The following is a 19,149-nucleotide window of genomic DNA, read 5'->3' as shown; positions in this document are numbered from 1 at the left end:
TCCAAAACCAGGCAGGATAATCAAAGGACCTTGGAGAGAGATGATTAGAAGTGATGCCTTAGTGAGACAGATTTTGATTCTCAAGAGTGTTGGCTGGAGCTGGTGGGTGGTCGCAGGAACTTCACGACAGCAGTGCTTTCCTTTGCGGTGGGAAATTTTTTTCTCCATCTCTCCTTCCCTTCCTCTTTTCCTTCTCCCACACAACTTCTCAACTTCACAGGGATAGTCAGTAGAAGAATGAGGAATGCTGGGAACTCTAATAGGCTTGGGCCTTGTGTGAAACAAACAAACAAAATGTTAACAAAGAAGTATGTGTTACGAAAATCAGTGGCAGACTGTACTTTTTGCCTCGATATGATGACCGTAGGAAGGATTTAAGCTAAGCGTGTGAGAAAAATAGTGACACAGAGAACATGGGATACAAAAATGAGAGATGTCGAAAAATAACGGTGAGCTATTTATTCTAAAAAATGAGTCTTTTGCATCCAAACCATGAGTTTCTTAGGCTTCAAGAACTGCTTCTGTGAATAGCAGTTGACCTTTTTTTCCTGTTTTGTTGAAACATGGTCAGTCTTTACACAGAGAACAGCTCAATATAATTTTACATTGGCTTTTATGTTGATATAAGGTATTGAAATGTGATGAAAGAGTCATTTTCTATTGAGATATAAAATGTTAGTTCGGAGCACATGAAATAAATTTCAGATGTTGCTAATTCATTATTGGTAATGACCTTCTTAGTGAGTTCAGCGGTTTTACAATACAAATGTTCCTTTTCTTCTGAAAGGCCTCCATGAAAAATATGATGAGTGTCTCTTAGGAAAGAGCTATTGTGTATCTGCCACCCGAACCAGCACCTTGTTGCCACCCATCTTGCATTTGACTTTACTTTTTATTGTGTTTTTAACGTTAACTTTGTTGTTTCATAATTTCATACACGTATGTAATACATCCCTATTTCGGCGTCCCCTACCTTCTCTTACTTTCTTCTGGTGCCTTCCAACCCTCCCCCAAGCCCTACCAGTCTCTTTCCTAGGTATAGGATTTTTAATTTTTTTCTTGTGAGCCATTTAATGTAACAAAGGTTGGGAGCATCCAGTGTACATGGGTGGAGTCATTGGCAGGTACCTAACTGAAGTCAGTAATTTTCTCGCTCATTGAATCTATCAGTGACAAGCTTCAATTTCGAGAGGCAGTAGGAAATGCTCAATACCCCGAGGCCCTCCTCCATTCATGACCTGTTTGGTTATTCCAGTTTCTATCTCTTTCCCCATCAATGATCTGGAATGGTCCCTCATCTTTCTCTTTCTTCTTCTGTCTGTTCTTTTGTCCCTGTGGTCCCCAACAATGGACCAGGAACCACATTGTGGATAATTGCTTACCAAGGGTCTATTCTCACTACTCTTTCTTCAAGCATAGATGACTCTTCTCTGTTAACTCTGTAAACTCCACCCATGAGTCATGTTTCTAGTTGGAATTCTGATTGAAATTCAGAATTCCTCTGTCAAATGGGCAAAGAGACACATTCCAGGCATTGCAGCAAATAATACAGGAAAGTTTCCGTGGGTCATTCCAATGCCTGCTTTGAGTTTTTCAAAGCTTCACTTCTTGAGAGGGGGTGTTGCGGGGTGGAGTCTCCAACTCTGGCCCCAATCAATGTTTCAGGCTTAAGGAAGCTGTCCCCCAGAGAAGTGCAGAAGCTCTAAATGTCAAAGCTCTCATTTTTTGAGAGAGCAGTTTCTTTTGTGCACAAAGGTCTTCCTCCAACACACTCAGCTCATTCTCCTTAGCATTAAAAAATAAACAGAAGCGACACATCCTTAAAATAACTATGTGATCCTGAGTCACCTGTGCTGCTCTGAAGCTCTCAGAATGAATGAACTGTCAAACATCACACAGAGGTGGGAATTAAAACTGCTGAACTCAAAGTATTAGAGACAATAGCGTGCTTCCTCAGGGCAGCGTGCCTGCCAGAGTTCACACAACGGCTGTGACACCTCGTATCTCCTGGTAGATTAAAACATTCCCTTTGAATCACACAGGCTCTCTGCTATGCTATTGAACCTCCAAGAGATTTGGACCTCTAAACCATCCGCCAATTAGAGCTGACACTCATAGAGTTATATAGAAGAAGAACCCATACACAGGGGGTATTTTGGAAAACACAAACAAAACCGAACAAAAGCAGCATTCTTGGTCTGGAAACAGGGATGGCAACTATAGCTTTTGAGGGACTTTGAGCATTTTACTGTGATGCGGATTTTACTCACTACTTGTTGAAGTGTACTATAGGTTTTAATCTAAGCTGATTATCTCCCTTATAGTAGCAAGCATGCTTGTAACAGATTTTTAACAAGCCTTAGCTGCAATAGAAACGTTATGATTTGAATATGAAATCTGCCTCGTATGCTTAGTATTTTGCGGTCAGTGCTATTTTTGAGAGTTGCTGGAAACATAAGGGGTGTGGCCTAGCTGCAGGATATAGGTCACTGGATATATGAATGTCAAGTTTATATTCTCTTTGTGCCCTGTCTGCCAGGAAGAGAAGCATCGCTTCTACATTCCTGTTTCCATGAACTTCTTAAGAATCTTCTGAAGCCATCGCTCGAAGGAAATATCTCCTCTTAAGTTTTCTCCAGGACTTGTCACAAAGACATGAAGCCAGATGAACACAGTCTCTCCACTATGCCTCTTCCATGAATTCTAAGGATGGAGCCAGCAGTGACCAGAAGTATGAAAGCCCCCTTTCCCTGCTGAAATTCTAAACAAACATGGAAGGAAACCTGTCTTCCCCCTTTCTCTAGGATTTTAAGTGAGAATTTTCTGTGGGGTTAGGGCCTCCTTGGAAGGAAGGGGGAGGGTTAGGATGATGCCTTGACTCCATTTTCCTTCTAGGACAATCCCGACGCAGCTGCATAAATGGGACTCAGGAACTCTCCATTCTGTTCACGGAGGAAGGCTTGCTCCTTCCTGACTGCTTTCTGGACTGTCAGCACAAAACCTTGAACTTCAGTTAGCGTGTGTGGACAGCTCTCCACTGTGTTACAGGCTCATATAATGGATTCTGTCCGATGGGAAATGGTCAAAGTGCCATCTCTGTCCATGTTTTTGGTGACCTGGTTAATGTCCTTGCATAGCTATTTAGCTAACCATGTCTTACCAAGACACGCCTATCTGGTTTTGGAGAATGATGCCTGTCCACTAACGAAAAGACTGTTTTTTTCTCTTCTACTTGCAGGGATTGTCCTCCATTAGCTCTTCAGAGACAATGGACCCATTTCATTGGCTGATGAGATATTTATAGCTCTAAGATGCAATTGTTATCTAGGGAATGTCTCCTAAGAAAACTAAATAAGTTTGATTGGATATGAGACAGAAATGAAATGGCTGTTTTGACATGTTCTATTGTCACGTCTCTGGGATGATGTTTTTGGATTGCTTCCTGAACACACTCATTTTTCATCTGCATGACCAATGTTAGTCTTACTGTTCCTCTGCATCCATACCCAGATCTATGAGCACTGAGGTTCCCTCTTCCTTGGATCTCACCATATTTTTCATGTGCACCATGATCCCATGTACTATAGCTCAGCAGGAATTTGGTATTCACTCTGTGTTTGTAGTTAATAGTATTATTTCTTGAAGTCTCCAGCATGCTTAAACATTTGTAAATGTGCCTTAAACTTTTGTGTACTGTACTTTACCCTTTGTTGGGATATTCTTCCTTTTTCCCTCTCTTCAATTTATCTTTCCTAATTGAGTAAATGTATTCAGATAAGAGTCATTAATACTCTAATTTCTACTTTTACTTTTTAGTGTATGTTATCTAATAATAAAATAAACTGGCCATGTTCCCCAGGGGTGCTGCCGGTTGGTGCTTGTAGCCACTGCCACCTATTGGACTGACTGTGTCTTCAAAGCTGTCCATTTCCCCCAGCAACTCACTGGTTGACATCCGAAGAAGCATTTGACATGGAAGGGATACCCAGGGGTGATGTTCCCCTGGTAAAAGAAGTTTGGGAAGATGAAGAATCTGCTCCAAGAGTTATCAGTGAGGGCATTGCTATACTTCAGCAGGAGAAAACCAGGATAGAAGTAGAAGGCCCAGTCACAGCGTGTGGTGACATCCGTGGCCAATTTTTTGATCTGATGAAACTCTTTGAAGTAGGAGGACCACCTGCTAATACACAGGTCCTTTTTGTTGGTGATTATGTGGACAGAGGTTCTTTTAGAACAGAGTGTGTCTTGTACTTATGGGTCCTGAAGATGCTATACCCAGGTACATAGTTGCTTCTGAGAGGCAACCACGAATGCAGACACCTTACTGAATATTTACCTTTAAGAGGAATGTAAAACTAAATATTCAGACAGAGTCTATGAAGCTTGTATGGAAGGTTTCGACAGCTTACTCCTTGCTGCACTTTTAAAGCAACAATTTCTGTGTGTTCATGGTGGACGTTCACGGAAACACACGCACTGGATGATATTAGGAGATTAGACAGATTTTAAGAGCCACCTATGTTTGGACCAATGTGTGACTTGCTGTGGTCTGCTCCTTCTGAAGACTCTGGAAATGAAAAATCACAAGGCCCTTTTAGTCATAATACACTTCGAGGGTGTTCTTACTTTTATAACTATCCGGCGGTGTGTGAGTTTTTGCAAAACAATAAATTGTTATTGATTATTAGAGGTCATGAAGCTCAAGATGCAGGCTATGGAACGCACAGGAAAGGTCAAGGATGGGGTTTCCTTCATTAATAACACATTTTCAACACCTAATTACTTGGATGTCTACAGTAATAAGGCTGTTGTACTAAAGTATGAAAATATTGTGATGAACATCTGACAGTTTAATTGCTCTCCACACCCTTACTGGTTGCCCAAATTTGTGCATGTCTTCACATGGTCTTTACCATTTGTTGGAGAAAAAGTGACAAAAATATTGGGAGATGTTTTCAGTATCTGCTCGGATGGTGAATTGATAACAGAAGGTCAAGACTAGTTTGATGGTTCAGCTGCAGCCCAGAAAGAAATCATAAGAAACAAAATCCCAGCAATTGGCAAGATGGCAAGGGTCTTTTCTGCTCTCAGGGAGGAGAGTGAAAGTGTGCTGACCCTCAAGGGCTTGACTCGCACAGGCATGCTGCCTAGTGGAGGGCTGGCTGGAGGATCCCGGGCCACGCAAAGCGGTAACTGTGCTATGTAACTTGCTGTGCCTTAGATGGACTGTGGCACAGCACACTCTTTTGCAGGGGCTCCTTCTGCTTTTCACTTCCTGTCTTAGCAGCTGATGTAAGGTGTGTGATAGGCAGCATCTGGTTAGTACCTGACCAGGACATAATATTGATAGACCGGGTTGTCTTTTTGTTTGTTTGTTTTTATTTTTTGTTTTTTTTTTTGAGACAGGGTTTCTCTGTGTAGTCTTGGCTGTCCTGGACTCCCTTTGTAGACCAGGGTGGCCTCGAACTCACAGCGATCCACCTGCCTCTGCCTCCTGAGTGCTGGGATTAAAGGCGTGCACCACCACGCCTAGCTGACCGGGTTGTCTTTTAATGGAAAATAATGGTCAGTTCCCCAGCTTTTCTTAAAGTGATCTGGGAGCAGCTCATGTCATAATTCTGAAATATTTGTTTTTTCATTTGTCTAGTGCACCCTTTTAAAAACCTCACTAAAGAATGTGGATCAGGGACATACAGATTGCTAAAATGGAAACTCAGAGCCAAGTTTCTTACTTTAAAAATTTATATAATTGTATTATATTGTCAAATATTTAATTTTTGCGTTAAAATTCTGCTTAGACCCCAAAACTTCCTTTGTGAACTTCCTTTGCCAAAAGATTTCTGGCAAGGTTTGTAGCCTGGTAAATGATTAGAGTTTGTTCTGTGGTGTTTGTCAAATGTCCCATGTATAAACTTGACTGTAACTTGCTGTTTCCTTCCTCTGCAGATATAGCTTCTTTCCTAAATCTGTCTGTCTTCCTTTACGGTAGCTGTATGTCTGTAAATATATGCTTAATTAAAGTACTTTATCAGATGCTTGCCTTTTGGTGTAGAAGCTGTTTTGTAGCACCTTGATTTTAGGTTTGTTGCATTTATTTCTGTACTTGGTGCATTCTGAATATGGATGTAACATTAGATATTAAGCTATTGTTATAAAGGCTTGAATTAAAATCATGTAAGTCAAAATTGAAAAGGTATTATTAAGTGTGCCTTTATTTTGCATGAGAAAAGTTATATGAAAAACAAACTACTTGCCTGGCTGCTTTGTAATTCTAAAGGATTCTTTAGGGAAATAGTTGGGACAGCCCTGGTTGCTTATTTAAGGGTCTAGGCTTAATAATAGGAGCTTGTTTAGAAAACACAGTTTCATTCATATTCATATTATACAAGCTATTTCAGGATTTTAGATGAGAATATTTCCCTTAGATTTTCTTTTTTTTTTTTTCAATATTAGTTTTGAGTTTCAGTGCCTTTGGGAGAAAAATATATCTTTGTTTAATATATGGATCCTTTTTGGTTGTTACAAAAAAGGTCACAGGTTTAACTTTTATGTTTCGCTTCATTTTTATAATTATTTAATAAATAATACCACAGATACAGGAAGGTAAAACAATATTGGATAAAGACCTAATGCAGTGTTTACATTGGGATGTATAGCACACTGAATCCACACTAAAAGAAAGTCCAAAGTAGCATTAGGCTAGAGTGGCTTTCAAATGTTTCCAGCAGTAACACATTTGACTAATTTTCATGTAGTGTGTAGCTTTTCTGGAAATAGTTTCTTCTTCTGTAGAAGTGCATTGTGTGGGTAAGCACTCACCCCCCTGGCACACTCAAAAAGTTAAAATGTTACAGGGTAACAATGCTGCCACTAGACACCACAGGCCACCAAATTAGAATCCAATGCTAGAAATGGGTTAATTGTTTTGGTTTGTTGGCCATCAAGGTCCTGAAAACTCCCAAATATCATAGGCTATTGTCAGTGCTCTTGGCTACATTCAGAACTTGTTGGAAACATCCTATTGCTGAAGGCTCTACTTCCTTGAGTCATATAACATGGAGAAATGGAGCTGGGCCTGATCTGGAAACATCATCCCTGTTAGATTTTTTTTAGTACTTTAAGACATTATGCATGACACCCGAGGCAAAATTAACCATCTGTCTTTTCCTGAGGTGAATCCTGCATGATGCAATAGTGACTGTTCTGGATGGTCCCTGAGGCAATAGTGGTGAAGCATAAACCAACCACTTTCTGCTTGGATTTAAGTCCTGCTCCTCAAGATAAAAACTATAGTTGGTAGCATAGGCAAGAAACTCTGGCTAGACAGGTCATAAGCCCTAGGGGAAAATATGTTATATTATTCTGCTAAACAGATGTAGTATTAAACAAACTCCAAAGACTTATCACTTAAAAATATTCAGTTTTAAAAATAAAAATAATTATTGCAGTGAACATTTTATATAATGACTGAAAACACTGATTAAAACATTGCAAACAAACAAACAAGAAAAAAAATGAGTAATTGCCATTTAATCTCCCCAGAATTTTAAAACAGCATCAAGAGAAATATAAGGTCAAGCCTAAATTGATGCAATTATTTGGATATTTACCCATTTTTTGAAATTTGTGTTGCATCTTTGTAGATAAACAGGTTATAGAGATTCCAGAACTAGATACAAGAAACCTGCAGGAGTTGTTGTATATTTGTTGTCTTTAATTCTTCCTAGGAACCAAAGCAAAGAAATGCCTCTGCAGCTGCTGGCTGCATTCACATCAGCTCCGATGAAGAGGTAACACTGTTCATTCTCTGCTAAGAGTCAGTAAGTAACATTTAACTTGTATTTTACTATGTGATGAAATTGGATAACCAGTGGGTACTAGTCATTCCTCTGTAGCCATCGGGGACTGCTTTCAGGGTTGCTGTGGACAGCCATATCCATGAGTGTTCAAGTCAGCTTCCTTTACATAAAAGGGCATAATCTGCATAAATTCCTTCACAGACGTGAGATAGACATGGATTATTTATTCCTACTATAATGCAAGTGCTATGTAAGCAGTTGTGTTGAATAGTTAATGCCAATGATAATGACTATACATGCTCAGTACATATGCATGCTATTTTTGCAAATTTTTTTATTTTATGTTGAATCTGTGGATATGAAATGGGTAGGACAGCATGCATAAAGTATAAATGTCAGAAAACAAAGATTAAGTTTTTCCATTAGTAGACGCTTCTACAATAGAGTCTGTGATTTTTGAGCATGGTATTGTTATTGATTTCTTTAAAGTAGAGGAATTAGAAAATATTCATTACTTAAAGACTGAGAGTAACAGAAGACAGATGTAAATGCCACTAAGGCTATGAGATACTAACTGTGGAATTCTAATTACAGGACATAATTTGGAGAGAAATCTGATGGAGTAAAAATGTAATTATTATAAAACTGTTGATAGTGTAGGTAAATGACTTGTCCCTAAAATTAAAAAGTCAGACCTAGTTAATTATATCTTGGCTAATAAAAACTGCAGCGATAAGGTTTGTAGATTGGTGAAAAATTAATGAAGTCTTTAATGAATTTTTAGTAAGTTATAAAAGTCAGAAGTAACTCCATAAGTAGCCTAGAAATGTTTAGGAAAGATTAGATCTGAGGAGACTGGTAATAAGACTGAAAATAATGGAAGTCCATCTACTACAAAGGAGGACTTTAAAATTAAGCCTCTATCTTACTGTCTCATTGTCTAAAACGATGCAGCACAGGGCAGCAGGAAAATAAAGGCTAATTGCAGGAATTAGTGGTGAAATTTCGGCCCTGTAAGAAAGGGAAGATGCCATTGTACTTGTATGTGGTAACTCTACGGGCGATTGGCAACATCTTAAAGTGGTCAAAGATCTTTCTCTGCGCTTTGTAAGCAGCTTTCTCTCTCTCCTTAATCAGTACAATTTTAAATGAATTTAAATACATCTCCTGATGTGTCATGTGTGTACTGTGCCCACAGAGGCAAGTAGAGAGCATCAGATCCTCTTAGAGCTGGAGTTATGCGTGGTTGTGTGATGTTTGATTTGGGTGCTGGGAGCTGGGTTCGGGCCCCCTAGAAGAGGAGAAAGTGCTTTTAGCCACTGAGACAACCATTCCATTCCCCCTAATACTATAGTGACATCATCTTTAGCAGTCAATGGCAAAAATCTTTCAGACATACACACTAAAGAATCTCTAAATGTTCCTTTGTTCCCAAGGAAGTCTCAAATTCTTGGCTTAAATCTCTATTTCTCTATTACAGCACAGCTGTCAGTGTAGCTGAATCCCTTGTCAAGGTGGCTTTTTGGCTGTACTTTTCAAGATTTGTTTGAATTTCCCCAGACTACATATCTCTTTGCTGAGTGTGGGGCCCGGGCATGGGACTCGAGTAATGGTGGTGGTGGGGGAGCGAGGGGGGAGATGCTTTCCTCATTGTGGGCTCTCTTTTAAAAAATTAATTTAATTTAAATTTAAAAATTAATTTATTCAGATTACAACTCAATTGTTCTCTCATCACTCTTATCCTTCCGTTCCTCCTACTCTTCCACCCCCACCCTACTACCCTCCCTTAGGTTCATGTCTGAGGGGCATCTCCTCTCCCTCTTTATGGTCACAGGCTAACAAGCCTCTTCTTGGTAGTCTGCCTATTCTTTCTTTGAGCGCCACCAGGGCTCCCCACGAAGGGAAGGTCGTCAAATACGGGGCACCAGAGCTCATGTCAGAGTCAGTCCCCGGTCTCCACACAACTGTGGAGGATATCCTGTCCATTGGCTAGATCAGAGTAGGGGTACGATGTTTACTGCTTGTATTGTTCTTGGTTAGTGCAATAGTTTGAACAGACACCCCTGGGCCCTGATCCACCCATTACGATATTCTTCTTGTAGGTTTCTAAGATCTTCTGGATCCTTCTATCTCCTTATCTCCTATATTTCTCTTACCTAGAGTCCCAGTCAGATGTCCTCACATCTGTCCCAATCTCTTGGTAAGTGCAGACATTCATGGGACATGCCTGTTGGGCTAGTGTCCAATTAAAAGTGAGTATATACCATGTAAGTCTTTCTGTTTCTGGGTTAACTGGCCTCTGAATCCTTCCCTAAAACCTCGATGGCTCTGGTGGTTGCAATGCTCTACCATGCACAGGTCCAGCGCAGATACTACCTTTTTAGTCTACTCTCTGGCTTTAATGTTCTCAGAGACATAAAACTGTCTGTTACATAAGCAGATTTATTTGGCTTTCTACCAGACACTATTTGTTAGTCACTTTTAGAGTGATTGTAAAAAGGATTATGCATCCAAGTACTGCAAATAAAATGATAGTCGATTTCAACAGTGGCAGACAGTGCACACAACTCTGTAGTTGCTCAGGGTTACTCAAGAACCACATGCACTGCACAGTAAGCGAGGCTTAGAAGGGATGAGGGTTGGGGGTGGGGTAGGGAGGGGGACACGTTGGCAGCTGAGGTGAGACTTAACAGCCATGAGGATCTGACAGTGCTCCAGAAGCAAGGACGTCAGGTTCAAAGCATTAGGAGTGCTTCTGGGAAAATGGATCAGCCCTTGGGTACTTTTTAAAGAAAAGCATCCTCTTGTATAATCCTGCTGGAAACATTAAGCTGGAGGCGAAAAGCCTTCTCAAGCAGTTTTGTTTGAGTATATGTTTGTTCTCAGAAATGGTAGCAATTATTACATAATTGTAAATAAAACCATTATTTAATTCCACAGGAAATTAAAAATTTAGAATGTATTTTTTAATTTTAAAATATTATCTTTTTATTTTTACTAATTTCAGACTAATGCCTCATCCATTAATTCATTTTAGGACAGTCATAAAAAATAGGACACTGCTATTAAGCATGATCAATTAAATGCCCTTCCTGTGGTTGCTGTGACAATTTGATTAGTCAGGATCCTAGACATGCTAGTCAACAAGTATGTGCATGCACATGAATCAATTCAATGCTTTGAAAATTTCTTTGAAATTTTGAACTTTATGAACTAACAGAGCAGTCTTAAATACGGCCAATGTACTCCACTGAGGTGGATAATATGCTGCTTGCTAATGAAAGAGACTGTAGGATACAGAACAGGCTTGCATATCCACTTTCTTGATGTTTAGTTTTTTCCAATATTTGATGCCCAGTACTCGACCTGAATTGGATACCCCTTTTAAAATAAAATTGGCTTTGCTTCTTAAAATCCAGATGTGGTATGTCTGGGCAGAGGGATTAGTGGTTCAGAGCACTTCTTGCTCTTCCCGAGGACCTGAGTTCAATTCCAGGTTCACAGGCAGCTCTAGTTTTGGGGCATCTGAAGCCTGCTTCTGATCTCTGTGTGCATTAGTGTATACACAATGCACGTACATAGATGCAGGCAAAACACTTATATGCATAAGAGAAAAAGAAATATTTAAAAAATAATGTTCTCAAAACTCCCTTTTTAAAAATTAAATTAGATTTTTTATTGACTAAGTTAATTATTTACTTTACATCCTGATTGCAGCTTCCCCCTCCCCCCCCTCTCCTCCCCGTCTCTCCCTCCCCTCCCCCTCACTCACCCCTCTTCCCTTCTCTTCAGAACAGGGAGATCCATCAGCCTTGGCATATCAAGGTTGCAGTAAGTTTAGGTGAGGTAGCCCAGTTAGGGGAAAGGATCCAAAGGCAGGCAGTGTAGTCAGAGACAGCTCCTGCTCCTCCTGTTAGTTAGGTGACCCACATGCAGACCCATTCATGCTCTCTGGTTAGTGGTGCAGTCTCTGTGGCCTCTGTGGGGCCAGGTTCGTTGAACCCTTAGGTTTTCTGTGGTGTCCTTGACCCCTCTGGCTCCTTCATCCTCCCTCCCCCTCTTCCACAGGATTCCCCGAGCTCCACTTAATGTGTGGCTGGGGGTCTCTGTATCGGCTTCCATCAGTTGCTGGGTGAAGCCTCTCAGATGACAGTTGTGCTAGGCTCCTGTCTGCAAGTATAGCAGAATATGGTTAATAGTGTTTGGGGTGGGCTCTCTCTCATGGTATGGGTCTCAAGATGGACTGGTCATTGATTGACCCTTTCCTCAAATTCTGCTTCATCTTTTACCCCTGCACATGTTGTAGGCAGGACAAATCATGGGGGTTGTGGCTGGGTTGGGGTCCCCTTCCCTCCACTGGAAGTCTTTTCTGGTTACAGAAGATGGCTGTTTCAGGCTCCATATCCCCCTTCGCTAGGAGTCTTAGCTAAGATCATCCTCACAGATTCCTGGGAATTTTCATTGTCCTAGGTTTCTAGCTTATTCCAGAGATGCCCCCAACATTCTACTTTCTCCCCATACTCTCTCCTTCTGTCCTCCCTGCCAATCATCCCACCCCTATGTCTAAACTATTTCCTGTTCTCAGTGAGATTCAAGAGCAACACTCCCCCAAAGCTCTCCTTTGTACTTATCTTCATTGGGTCTGTGGTTTGTAGCATGGTTATCCTGTACTTTATGACTAAGATCAACTTATAAATAAGTGCATACCATATTTTTTTTCTGGGTCTGGGCTACTTCACTCAGGATGATCTTCTCTAGTTCCATCCATTTGCAAAGTTCATGATGTCATTGTTTTTAATGGGTGAGTAATATCTCACTGGGTACATGGACAACATTTTCTTTATCCATTCTTCTTTTGAGGGACATCTTGATTGTTTCCAGTTTCTGGCTATTATGAATAAAGCTGCTATGAACATAATTGAGCAAGTGTCCTTGTGGTATGGTAGAGCATGTTTTAGGTATATGTCCAGGAGAGGAATAGATGGGTCTTGAGGTAGGTCTGATTCCAAATTTCCAAGGAATCCATCAAATTGATTTCCAAAGTGGTTGTACAAGTTTGCACTCCCACCAGCAATGGAAATTTTCACCTTGGTCCACATCCTCACCAGGATGAGCTGTTGTTTGAGTTTTTTGATCTTAGCCATTCTGACAAGTATAAAATGGAATCTCAAAATTGTTTTGAGTAGCATTTCCCTGATGACTAAGCATATTGAACATTTCTTTAAATGGGTTTTGGCCATCAGAGATTCCTCTGTCAAGAATTCTCTGTTTTGATCTATATCCCATTTTAATTGGATTATTTGGTTTGCTGATATCTATCTTCTTGAGTTCTTTATATATTTTGGATGTCAGTCCTCTGCCAGACATGAAAGTTGGTGAAAATCTTTTCCCATTCTGTAGGCTATCATTTTGTCCTTTTGATGGTGTCCTTTGCCATACTATTTATTAATTGTTGATCTTAGTTCCTGAGCTGTTGGTGTTCTGTTTACAAAGTTGTTTTCTGTGCCAATGGGTTCAAGGCTATTTACCATTTTCTCCTCTGTCAGATTTAGTATATCTGTTTTTATGTTGAGGTCTTGAATCCACTTGGAATTGAGTTTTATGTTGGGTAAAAGATATGTATCTATTTGCATTCTTCTATATGGAGATATCTAGCTGGACCAACAACATTGTTGATGATGCTTTCATTTTGCTATTGTGTAGTTTTGGCTTCTTTGTCAAAAATCAAGTGTTTATAGGTGTATGTGTTTACTTCTGGGCCTTCATTTCAATTACTTTGATCAGCATGTCTGTTTTTATGCCAGTATCTTGTGGTTTTTATTACTACTGCTTTGTAGTACAGCTTGAAATCAGGGATGGTGATACCTCCAGAAATTCTCTTATTGTTTTAGCTGTCTCAGGTTTTCTGTTTTTCTATATGAAGTTGAATATTGTTTTTTTTTAAAGGTTTCTAAAGAATTGTGTTGGTATTTTGATGGGAATTGTGCTGAATCTGTAGATTGCTTTTCGTAGCATGGCCATTTTTTCTGTATTAATTCTATGGATTCATGAGCATGGGAAATCTTTCTATCTTCTGATATTTTCTTTAATTTCTTTCTTCAGGGATGTGAAGTTCTTGTTATACAGGCCTTCACTTGATTGGTTCGAGTTACACCAAGATATTTTTATATTATTCATGGCTATTGTGAAGGGTATTGTTTCCCTATTTTCTTTCTCAGCCTTTTTTTGTATCATTTATATATAAAAGGGCTACTGATTTTTTGAAATTAATTTTGTGTCCAGCCACTTTGCTGAAGGTGCATAACATCTGCTGGAGTTCCTAGGTAGAATTTTTAGGATCACTTCTGTACACTATCATATCATCTGCAAATAGTGATATTTTGGCTTCTTCCTCTCCAGTTTGTATTCTCCTGATCTCCTTTTGCTGTCTTATTGCTCTAGCTAATAGTTCTATTACTATATTGAAAAGACATGGAGAGAGTGGGCAGCTTTGTCTTCCTCATGATTTTAGTGGAATTGCTTAAGTTCCTCTATATTTAATTTGATATTGGCTATTAGCTTGCTGTATATTGCCTTTATTATGTTTAGGCATTTGTCTTGTATCCCAGGTCTGTTTTTTTCTTTCAGCTTGTTTACATAGTACATTACACTGATGGAGTTTTGTATGTTGAACCATCCTTGCATCTTTGGGATGAAGCCTACTTGATCATGGTAGATGATGTTTCTTGGATTCAGTTTGTGAAAATTTTATTTAGTATTTTTGTATCAATGTTCATAAGGAAGAGCTGGTTGGATTTTGTGCTGAAACCATCTGGCCCTGGGCTATTTTTAATTACTCTTTGTATTTCCTTAGGGGTAATAAGCCTATTTAATTGGTTTATCTGATCTTGATTTAATGTTGGTAAGGAGTATTTCATAAGGAACTCATCCATTTCATTTAGCTTTTCCAATTTTGTGAATACGGGGTTTTAAGCAAGACCTAATAATTCTTTGGACTTCCTTGGTGTCTGTTGTTATGTCCCCCTTTTCATTTCTGATTTTGTTAATTTGGATAATTTCTCTGTCTTTTAGTTAGTTAGGCTAGGAGTCTGTCTATCTTGTTGATTTTCAAAGAACCTTTGATTCATTGATTATTTATATTGTCCTCTTTCTTTCTAATTTATTGATTTCAGCCCTGAGTTCGAATATTTCCCGCTGTCTACTTATCTTGGGTGTGTCTGTTTCTTTTAGTTCTAGAGCTTTTGGGTGTGCTGTTAAATTGCCAGCATGAGAACTCACTGATTTCTTTCTGAAAGTACTTTGTACTATGCACTTTAAGCACTGCTTTTGTTGCGTGCTATAAGTTCTGCTATGCTGTGTTTTCTATAGGAAGTCTTTAACTTCATCCTTTCTTTTTTCTCTGTACCTGTTGTCACTGAATAAAGAGTTCCTCCATTTCTATGAGTTTGTAGGTTTCTGTTGTTTTTGTTGTTGTTGAAGTCAAGCTTTAATCTGTGGTGGTTTGTGGGTTTTATTTCAATATTTTTTATATCTGTTGAGACTCACTTTGTAACTAAGCACAATTTTGAAGAAGTTTCCATGAGGTGCTGAGAAGAGGGTATGTTTTTTTTTTGTGTTTGGTTGAAATGTTCTGTAGCTATGTGTTAGGTTCATTTGAGTCATAATGTCTATTACACTTCCATTATTTGCAGTATTTCTCTGTTTAATTTTTGGTGAAGGTGGGGTATTGAAGTGTCCCCCTGCTATTGTATGAGGTTCAATGTTTTAAGCTTTAGTAATGTTTATTTTACAAATGTAGGTGTCCTTGAGTTTGGGGCATAGATGTTAAGAATTGGAAGATAATCTTGGTGGATTTTCCCCTTTTGGTTAGTATAGTGTGTCCTTCTCCATCTTTTTGCTTGCTTTTTGGGTCTGTTTGTTCAGAAAATATTTTTCTAGCTCTTTATTCCGACGTAGTGCCCATCTTTTATGCTGAAGTGAGTTTCTTGCATACAGTAGAATTATAGATCCTGTTTTCTCATCCATTCATACAGTTTGTGTCTTTTCATTGGAGAATTGAGCTCATTGATGTTGAGAGATAATCAGAACAATGATTATTAATTCCTGTCTTTTTTATGTTGGTAGTGGTTCTGTGTGTGTCTTCTTTTGGTTTTGCTTGTGTGACATTATTATTTCTTGTGTTTTCTTAGGTGTAGTTAACCTTCATGGGTTTGAGTTTTCCTTTTACTATCTTCTGTAGATCTGGATAGATATTGTTAAAATTTTGTTTTGTCATGGGGTATCTTGTTTTCTACATCTATGGTGATTGAAAGTTTTGCTGGGTATAGTAGTCTGGGCTGGGATCTGTGGTCTCTTAGATACTGCAGAAAAACTGCCCAGGGCCTTCTGGCTTTTAAAATCTCTGTTGAGAAGTTGGTGTAATTTTAACAGTTATGACTTTATTTGTTACTTGGCCATTTTTATTTTTCTTTCTTTGTTCTGTGCATTTAGTGTTTTGATTATTTTGTGGTGAGAGGATTTTCTTTTCCAGTCCAATGTATTTGGTGGTCTGTATACTTCTTATACATTTATCAACATCTCTTCTTTAGATTAGGGAAAATTTCTTCCATGATTTTGTTGAAAAATTTTTTAGGGCTTTGAGCTGGAAAACTCCTTCTATTCCTAGTATTCTCAGGTTTGGTGTTTTCATAGTGTTTCATCCTGGATGTTTTATGCCAAAAACTTTTTAGACTTAACATTTTCTTTTACTAATAATATCAATTTCTTCTATTGTATCTATGCCTTTATTTCATCTCTTGTATTCTGTTGATGATGTTTGAATCTGTGGTTCCTGTTCTCTTTCCTATGTTTTCCATCTCTGTGATTTCCTGTGTCTGTGTTTTCTTTATTGCTTCTATTTCCATTTTCATGTTTTTAACAGTTTTATTAATTTCCTTCACCTGTTTGATTGTATTTTCCTGTACTTCCTTAAGGCATTTATTCATTTCCTCTTTAAAGTCCTCTATAATCTTAATAGGATTGGATTTAAAGTCATTTTTTTTTTTGTGCTGCAGCTATGTTGGTACATACAGGGCTTGCTGTAGTAGAGTAGCTGGGCTCTGGTGGTGCTATTATTTTCTGGTTCTAGTTCACTGTGTTCTAAGGCTGGCCTTCAGCCACCTGGATGTCCCTGATGCCAGCAGGCCTCCAGGAATACAGGCAGAATTGTGGGCTGGAAACTGGAGCACAAGGGACAGGGTGCAGGTTAGTGTTGTTGGGTGTGTTTTAAGGGGATTCAGCAAGCAGGCGATGGTGGGGAGGGGTCTTTCTAAAACTTCTTTAAAATATTAATACATCTCAAAATTTGTACATGTCTTTATGTTTTGGGGAGACCTAGACTTTCAAAAGAAAAAGGAGTATTGCCAATTTGTAATTGGTCATTTAAAGACAGGAAACTTGATTTCTCACTCAAACCCTTGCACCTTTTTATCTGGGTGGGGGTAGGCAGAGAGTGTAGTCTGAGGCAGGGCCAGCCTATAACCCACAATGCAACCCCAGCAACCCACTTACTCAAGCTAAGCCTACTTGCCAAGAGCTCCATAGCCTCCTCCGGCATCACCAATAGGGCAGCAGTTGCTCAAATAATTGGCCTAGAGGGGATGGTTTAGGTTCAAAGGATAATAACTTTGAAGAGTAAGAAGTATTTTACCAAATTGATTTATTAAAAAATAGTTTTCTTTCTCTTTACTCTCCATTCTTAGGTTATTTAAAACAATTGGAAGTGATATATGCAGCATCAAAAAACAATTAAGCTATATACATATCGCTATTATTTTTTCTTTAAATTAGATTCCTAGTAATGAAATGCCCAAGTCAAAAGGCACAAGTTATTTTGTGCTTTCAGAGAATTTAATACCAAATTTTCAGTTCTAACAGCAATTTATGAAAGGCACACATATCTCCTGTCTAGACCCCAGCTGGTGCTGAGAACTGCTATGAGAAGTTTTGCAAGTTCATAGGAAAACTAATATCATTTTAATTATCATTTCTTTGTTTATTAATGAGGTTGAACTTTCGTTTAATGTTTATTAGGCATTTGTGACTCTCTGTATGTTCCCTACTCATTTTTTCTTATTTGAATATTTGATGCATTTGCATTTTAAAAGAGGAACTCATTAACAGAAATAAATCTCTAATTAGTGAACTTATGGAAGAAGTATTATCTAAGCAAAGGAAGACCTTTATTGTGTCTCTTTAAAGAATATTCCATAAAGAAAGGGGTGGGCGTCTATTGATGTACAAAACTGTGACAGCTGAAGGACAGTGCTGTTCACAGTATGGGCTGATGAAAAGATTTGATCCTAGTGCTTATACATCACCAATTTTTTCTTTTTCAGAAACTATGAAAACCAATTGAAGTATATTAAAGAAAACTTGGGACAGTACCACAATAAGGGAATCATTCTTATGTAGATATCACCTTTAATAAAATAATGGAATCTTGTCAAATGCTTTTCCGGCATCTAAGGAGATAATCATGTGGGTTTTTCCTTTCAGTTTGTTTATATGATGGATTACATTGATGGATTTCCAAATATTAAACCATCCCCCCACATGCCTGGGATGAAGCCTAGTTGGTCACGGTGAATGATATTTTTGATGTGTTCTTGGATTCAGTTTGTGAGTATTTTATTGAGTATTTTTGCATCAATGTTCATTAGAGAAATTGGTCTGAAATTCTCTTTCTTTGTTGATTCTGTAGTTTAGGTATTAAGGTGGCTATGGCTTCATAGAATGAGTTTGGCAATGTTTCTTCAGATTCTATTTTCTGGAAGCGTTTGAAGATAATAGGTATTTACTCTTCCTTGAAGATCTGGAAAAATTCTCTGCTGAATCCATCTGGCTCTGGTCTTTTTTTGGAGTGCAAACTTATACAACCACCTTGGAAACCAATCTAGGCCTTTCTCAGAAAACTGGGAATAGTGCTACCTCAAAACCCAGCTATTCTTCTGGGCATATACCCAAACGATGGTCCATCATACAACAAGCACATTTATTCAACTATGTTCATTGCAGCTTTATTTGTAATAGCCTGAATCTGGAAACAACCAAGATGTCCCTCAACTGAAGAATGGATCAAGAAACTGTGGTACGTTTACATAATAGAATACAATACTATTCAGCTTTTGAAGACAAGGAAATCATGAAATTTGCAGGCAAATGGATGGAACTAGAAACGATCATCCTGAGTGTGGTAACCCAGACCCAGAAAGACAAGCATGTTATATACTCACTTATAAGTGGATAATAGACCAACATAGATGTCCTCTGAGAGACTCCACCCAGCAGGGGATCAGGACAGATGCTGGGA

General features: G+C 38.7%; 1 pseudogene across 1 annotated transcript in view; it reads left to right on the top strand.

Moving 5' to 3' along the window:
* Window positions 1–206: 206 nt before the first annotated feature.
* LOC311596214 (serine/threonine-protein phosphatase 2B catalytic subunit beta isoform-like) overlaps window positions 207–19,149 on the top strand; it is a 245,335-nt pseudogene continuing 226,392 nt past the window's right edge. The window contains exons 1-3 of the transcript XR_014783619.1: window positions 207–449; window positions 2,540–5,318; window positions 7,728–7,820. The product of XR_014783619.1 is annotated as a serine/threonine-protein phosphatase 2B catalytic subunit beta isoform-like (transcript). The remainder of the gene's footprint in view (window positions 450–2,539; window positions 5,319–7,727; window positions 7,821–19,149) is intronic.

This window comes from Acomys minous (genome assembly GCF_964271855.1).
Source record: "Acomys minous genome assembly, chromosome: 4".
Lineage (NCBI taxonomy): Eukaryota > Metazoa > Chordata > Mammalia > Rodentia > Muridae > Acomys > Acomys minous.
The sequence above is the reverse complement of the archived record's forward strand: the minus strand, read 5'-3'. Positions and strand labels throughout refer to the sequence as shown.